Source organism: Macrobrachium rosenbergii, chromosome 18 (genome assembly GCF_040412425.1).
Source record: "Macrobrachium rosenbergii isolate ZJJX-2024 chromosome 18, ASM4041242v1, whole genome shotgun sequence".
NCBI classification, from domain to species: domain Eukaryota; kingdom Metazoa; phylum Arthropoda; class Malacostraca; order Decapoda; family Palaemonidae; genus Macrobrachium; species Macrobrachium rosenbergii.
This window is the reverse complement of record NC_089758.1, coordinates 11889234-11897269: the sequence shown is the minus strand read 5'-3', so window position 1 is coordinate 11897269 and position 8036 is coordinate 11889234. Positions and strand designations below refer to the sequence as shown.

At 34.3% G+C, this 8036-nt stretch overlaps 2 non-coding genes across 2 annotated transcripts; one reads left to right on the top strand and one right to left on the bottom strand.

Annotated features, from left to right (window-relative positions):
• Positions 1-868: 868 nt before the first annotated feature.
• On the bottom strand, positions 869-950 carry TRNAS-UGA (transfer RNA serine (anticodon UGA)). Its single transcript has one exon. It is a non-coding gene; the product is annotated as a tRNA-Ser (tRNA).
• Positions 951-1056: 106 nt separating this feature from the next.
• Positions 1057-1138, top strand: TRNAS-UGA (transfer RNA serine (anticodon UGA)). The gene has a single exon. It is a non-coding gene; the product is annotated as a tRNA-Ser (tRNA).
• The last annotated feature ends 6898 nt before the right edge of the window (positions 1139-8036 follow it).

Genomic DNA, 8036 nt, shown 5'->3' with positions numbered 1-8036 from the left:
TACCACTTCAACGTTTCTGAACATTTCTTCCCATTTCACGTCTGCTTTTGCCACGTTTATTACGCAGTCAGCTTACCTTAATAGCTACAAACGTCTTCCGTTCATTCTAATTCAACATCAACGTCACGGCAATTCTCTTCCAATTCCTTTGCATCTAACCTACTACTTTTCCTTCTTCGCCCGTTCAACGATCCACCCAACTCACGCTCTCATCATCCATTACCCATAATCCCAAATACCTATATAAATCAACTCCTCCTCTTCGTCCACCATCCACACCAACATTCACTGCTCCATCTCCCTGTTTTATATTTACCTTCATTATCTTATTCTTGCTCAAATTTGCTTAAAACTTTTTCCTTTTGGAAACTTTTCAAGCTCTTTTAATAATCCAGATAATTTCTTTCCTATACTCCATATCAGTACGAATCATCTTCACACATCATTCATTCCGCACTACATTCCCGACACATTTTCTGTGTATACATCCACAAATAGAAACATACATGCATACATACATATATATACATACATGTATGTATGTATGAAAAACTCGGAAATAATGCCATGAGACCTGTCATTTTATTAAGTACTTTAAGAGCGTACATTCGCTAATTCAAAATTAACAAGTCTATTATTTCTTTACGCCTTTCAACGGAGCAACGTTGCAAATTATCATTTGAATGCTCTTAATCTCCGTTAATGACAAGGTGTAAATCCATAAAATTAACGGAATCAAAGTTCGTAAGTGACAGCCGAGTGACGCCCACGTGGAATGAATCTGTAACAACCGTTAATCCTTAGCTATATCTTTCTCACTTCCTATCCATTCATATCGTTTTGCAATGGAAAGGAGTAAAAAGTTTCCCGCTGTGGACAGGATTCGAACCTGTGCGGGCAGAGCCCAATGGATTTCAAGTCCATCTCCTTAACCACTCGGACACCACAGCTGTGTGAAACGCTTGTCTGTCACAAACCTTGAGCAAGTCTGAGGAGATTCATTTTATTACTGAAAACACCTGCTCAATACATGTGGTCGACATTCGTCTCAACACAGCTGTGGTGTCCGAGTGGTTAAGGAGATGGACTTGAAATCCATTGGGCTCTGCCCGCACAGGTTCGAATCCTGTCCACAGCGTGGAATGTTTTCATATTTAGTGACAGAGTGGAATTTTATCATATAAATTGAAAACAAAAAATTATCCCGCATTCAAAAGTACTACGCGATACTCGCCCGTCAGATGTTGGCCGCGTGGTAAAAGACAATAAGAAAAAAACTAACTGCCGATAAGATAACATAATATATAAAAACACTTAATTGACATGTACTAAGTGGTGTTCCCTAGGGCGATACCGACAGCGTGGTAACTCAAGATAAGAGCCTGTAAGCTAATTACCGATAAGAGACATGTTAAGGGAACACTTAAGCCAACATATGCTTACCTAACCCGAGATAAACCGACCACGGTAACAGCAAAAACGCCTCGCCTTCACAAATTGAGAAATCCAGGTGACTGTGGAGGAATTAATCGGTTTGATCACTCTTCATTTACATAACTCCGTTTTAAGATAGATATATTGAAGGAACACATACCTATCACGGAAATGAATAGACTTATAGATAGATTTATAGTACTATGGCAACTAAGGCCATTCAGCGCTGAAACGGAAACTGACAGTAAATGTTTGAAAGGTGTAACAGGAGGAAAACCTCTCGGTTGCACCATGAATCACTTGTTAGGAGAAGGTGGACAGTAAGATGGAAGAAAGATAATATGAACAGAGGTACAGTAAAAAGAATGAAAGCAGTTGCAGCTAGGGGCCGAAGGGACTCCGCAAAGAACCTTAGGTAATGCCTACATTGGACCGCATGAGGTGCACTGACGGCACTAATCCCCATGCGGAGACTCCTATCACGGAAGCAGCACCATTAAAAAAAAAACTTTAATAACATAACATGACTAAAGAGTCCTTTTTTTTTTAATTTCATGAGTTTTCTCGTAAGTGAAGCACATTTGCCTCTTAAAAAATACAAGGACACAAGATAGAAGAGAATTAACATTCCCAAACAAAATAAGCGCTGGCAGACAAATCCAGCTAGGAACTGGGTAACGTTTATCAGTGCGTGCTATTGTTAATGAACAACGCTTACTTTACAAAATAATAATAATAATAATAATATTCACACACGCATACTTCACCAGGAACAGGTTATCTGCAATCACGCCATCCGATGGAGTGAATGGATTCTATTCACGCCATGTCAAGAGAGGCGTAATAAACGTGTTATGAAATCTATGCTTTCATTTCAATACGAAAATAATTTCGGCAAAATGACACATGAAGAACCACGTGTTTAAAAATAATAATAATAATAATAATAATAATAATAATAATAATAATAATAATAATAATAATAATAATAATAATAACATCATCATCATCATCAACTTCATCACATAAAAAATAAGTCATAATAACTAATGATGTCAGCATGTTATTTGTGCTGCCACTACTACTACTACCACTACTACTACTACTACTACTACTACTACTACTACTACTACTACTACTACGAATAACCTTTGTTAATTCACAACGTCACCAATCGAATTTTAAAAAAAACTGCGAGCGGGGCTAAAGTGGTGCAAACAGGTCGAGTCTGCGACAAGCTCTGCAAACACGAACTCATAATATTATTGCAAGAGTTTTCTTCTTTTGCACAAAAGCCGACGGGACGGGCAACTTAATACCCATATCTCATAAAACCTGAGAAGACCAATAAAAAGTAAAAAGGAGAAAATAGTGAAAGACCTACTCTAGAATTCTAATGAAGTCTCGACCTTGAGATTCTCATTAATGTGGAGAGGCAATATTGTCTGAAGTAAGAGTTACAAACTGGCATCTGACAATGTTAAATAAGTAGATCGGCTCTGTGGGAGGGGAAAAAAAAGAATGAAAAGTGAAAGAGGGAAAGCAACGCAGTTGGACGCGGAACGAATGTTTGAAAGAACATTCACTATTGCCTACACTGCGTTACACAAGGCACACTGTAGGCGGATGCCCCTGCGGGACAGAGCTCCATGACCACAGAACGACATTTAAATTTAGGCGAAGCAAAGATCAAAGGTCCATAAAGCTCGGTAGATGGAGAGGGAGAACAAACTTTACACTAAAGTCACTGAATATATGAACAAATTGACACGGTGTACCATATTTCGATATACAGCACATGAATTATACAAGCATGTGTTTTACATATCTACAATGCCTGTTTATATATCCAAGTATACACTGTGTGTGCTTAGAGCATATACAGACACACGCAGATATACATTATGTATATATATAATACATATATATATATATATATATATATGCATAATATATATATATACATATATATGCATATACAGTATGTATATATATATATATATATATATATATATATATATATATATATATATATATATATATATATGTATTTCTTAGAGCATATATATACACACACACACGCATATATACATTACATACATATATCTATCTATCTATCTATCTATCATACATATATATATATACATATATACATATACATATACATGTGTGTGTTTTTTAGATCATAGCTTCAACATAAAACACTTCACCCTTAGTTAAGTTTTAAGTGGGAAATATTTCAATGCGTTTTCATAAAAATTTCGATGAAAGAAAACTTGACTTTTTCCAACAAATTCGCCATTTAGTCGGAGCAACGTATATGATATTCAGGGGAGTAGTGACTCACAGATGGCTTCAACAACGCAAATCGCGTCTCCGTTTTCTTTCGCTATGACTCCGAAAGCCTTCGACAGGCTGGCATAGATTGCTGGGGGCATATTTGTTTCTTTATTCATTCGAGTTTTCCAGTTTTCCATGTGCACTATTCGTTGCCTGAATCACAAACCAAACAACATGAAGTGTCCAAATTGTCAAACAAAAGAAACAGCTCTTTAGAAGGATATACAAGAATTCTTTCGTGCATTACAAACAATTATAAGGCCGCAAAACCTAATGAAACTACTATTTTCTTTTTAAAAAAAGGGGGATTAATGTAATTCATCACATTTACATTGTAGCTTGTAAGTTAATGAAATGTTTAGAAGAGCAACTGAATTTATCATATTCCCTTCTAATCTTCAAATTTCCTCGTAATTTAATCTACAACACACAAATATCATTACCTATGGTCCACTTAATAACAGGATTTCTTTGAGATTATATATATATATATATATATATATATATATATATATATATATATATATATAATATAATTAGAGAGAGAGAGAGAGAGAGAGAGAGAGACTTTACAAAACAACCTTATATTATCATTATAATACAATCCCCATATGAGAGAGAGAGAGTGAGAGAGAGAGAGAGAGAGGTAAGTTTTACAAAACAACATATTATCATCATTAAGAGAGAGAGAGAGAGAGAGAAAGCGCAGCGCTCCGCAGCTATCCCCTTCTCATGAACTGGACGGCCATGACACTTGCCATGAACCTATTTGGGTCATTTCCGGCGTTCAAGATAGCCCTCTACTCCCCAAACCTACATCGCGCTGGCTCTGGATATCGATGGCTTTAATTAATGATGATTACATCGATTAGTTCTAAAATAGACATCGTTAATACTTTTATGCATTAGTTAGGTGAATTTACTTTAGAAATTCAAGTCCCAAGCTAATCAACTTAAAGACTGCTCCAGAATTATAACACCAGTATTGATAATTGTTGCAGTCATCATTTACAAATACTACTTTACATTATTCTAAATATCTTCTAAAATTCCATCACTATTTCTTTATTTCTTCAAAACCTGATTTGATGAATATTTTTAATATAAATATCTTTCCTCCAAGTTATGTTGCGCGAAAATAGTTTTTTTATTTCCTTAATTTTATCTTGCACCTCAAAATACTACTTTTTATTTACAATTCTGCATCTTTAACACCAAATTATTACAAAACTGCATACACAATCACACGCACACACGTCTGTATGTATGTATCTATGTTTTTATGTGTGTATATAATATATATATATATATATATATATATATATATATATTATCAGCATCATCGCCTTCATTACCGTATGAAGCAATGGGTCTCTGTGAAATTCCGCCATTCGTGTCTTGCCTTTGCTTTTATCTACAACAAATCTCCACTCGTATCTAGCCTCCTTCCTCATACTTCCCAGCTAAGTAGGGAACGTCAAGCACGCATAATGTGTATATGAACATACATGCATACATACATATATACATATATGCTTAAACACACACACATATATGTACATATACATATGCATATATATATATATATATATATATATATATATATATTCTTTTTTAATATAGAAGCGGAATACTTATTTAAAGTCAAGGAATGACCTTGCATTTATACAATCCGAGGTTAGCGAACGGTACCAACACTGTAAGGCACATAAGTCATACTTTCTTCATTATGGAGACAAACGTACTAACAGGAAATTATTATTATTATTATTATTATTATTATTATTATTATTATTATTATTATTATTATTATTATTATTATTAAAATAGTTTAACCACCCCCTAAGGCTGAATATCAGAATTCTTTAAATGGAATACTAAGTCTAGGCCACAGGCCAAGCACTGGGACCAAATAGGTCATCGGAGTGGTGATGAATGAAAAATGAAATTTTTAAAAAAATATTTAAAGACATATGCTTTTACACTATAACACAAGGACACATTAAATACACTTACTCATGTTTCCATACACACAAAAAAATGTAGGTAAAACTACCGGAAGATGAACGACTATAATGGAGGAGATATTCCCATTCGCCTTTCAATTTCAAGTTAATAGGTTCACGCCTAAGTGAAAGCGATTTAACAATACGTAACAAGAACATTCGAAAGTACTTCCACGCAACTGTGTTACAAGAACATTCGAAAGTACTTCCATGCAACAGTTTTACAAGAACATTCGAAAGTACTTCCATGCAACTATAAGTGTTGGTATATATCCCTAATGATTTCGCATATTTTTAATGCTAACAATGCTATTCATCAAATTTGAAAAAAAAAACCACACGGCGAAGAGATTGCAGTTAAGTTTGAATTTCTTTAGGGTGAGACAAACTACTATCACTGATATATGAGGGCAAGGTCTAAAGAATATTCATTAGACCTTGTATGGGAGGACAATCTTCTTGGAAGAAGCAGGGGAAGGCGGGAGACAGTCTCAAGCCGGCTCCAAGACCAGATAAGAATAGGGTTATGGGCGCGGTTAACGTCTCAACCATAAAACAGAAAAAAAAACTTGTAATAATAGATGAGGATTAAGAGTTAGGTTAACGTCCATTTGTTGTAAAAGAAAAAACGTTAAGATCAAGCGTTAAAGAACATGCAACAAACCACGCAGGAGTCTAGTCAGGTGCGAGCATCACTGGGTCAAAAGACGACCCCGGGAGCTTAAGGATTGAGCAAGGAAGATAATGACTTGAAAGAAACATTCGCGTCGAAATAAAAGCAAAAGGAAACAATTTCTTTCTGGAATAATAGCATCTGGAACAAAATACAATAAACACACTCTGTCTCTGTTTCAGGGGGCTCCTCCCCGTTTAGGACCAATAAGAGGTCGCTTTACCACACCCTAAAATCTACTGCAGACTTTGCAAGGTTTTTAAAGACTTTGAAAAGTTTTTAAAGACTTTGGATCAGTTTATAACTCTATTAAAGTAATTTTTAAAGTTTGCCAAGTTTTTAAAGAATTAAGTGGATCAGTTTATAACTCTATTAATGTGTATGTAATTTTTAAAGTCTTTGCCAAGTTTTTAAAGAAAAGAGTTTATAACTCTATTAATGTGTATGTAATTTTTTAAAGTCTTTGCCAAGTTTTTAAAGAATTAAGGGTGGATCAGTTTATAACTCTATTAATGTGTATGTAATTTTTTAAAGTCTTTGCCAAGTTTTTAAAGAATTAAGGGTGAATCAGTTTATAACTTTATTAATGTGTATGTAATTTCTATCATCATTATGCCGTTGATCCTTGAAGGTGGAGGCTCGAAAGAAAAAATTAACAGCTAGTCACTGCCACATTCATATACAAGGGGAGGCTCCAGAGAAAACAAGAGAATAATAGTCACTGTTACAACTCCTGAATCGTGGATGAACCTCCTCCGCAGAAAACTTCCACAACATCAGCCGTTTCATAAACCTGCACAGCAGTCTAATCAACAGCACATCAAAACCCTCTACAAGTCCACACTGCTACATTCATCACTATTTTCTAGCACACAGTCCTATGTTTCCCTGATATTTAGGTCCTTCCTTTCCAAAACTTCTTCCATACCACCACTTTCTAAATCTTTCTTGCTAATACATCCCGAGTTACATATTATTTTCACTAACCTATCGTTCTTCACTTTCTCCACATGATCAAACCATCTCAAAAACACTCCGAACCATCTTTTCACCTACACTGCCCTTCTGAGTATCAACATGTCTCACCTTTCCAATTCTTCTTCACCAAATATACTGCGCGAGAGATCACCTAATCGGCTTCAAACAGCCCTTTCTCATTCATTCGCATTCACCATCCACACTTCACTTCCATAAAGAAGAGTTAACTCAACAATCCCGTCATATATTCCCTATTTTGTTTCCAAAAACAATCCAGATCTGTTCTCAATCTTTTACACAAACACTGCTACCTTATTTGTTTCATCTGTTCTGCAATTCACCTCTTCTCTCACACTACCTAAATCACTATATTTACTCCCATTATATATATATATATATATATATATATATATATATATATATATATATATATATATATATATATATATATATATATATATATATATATATATATGTATATATATACATATACATATATATATATATATATATATGTATATATATATATATATATATATATATATATATATATATATATATATATATATATATATATATATATATATATATATATACCTCTCTCT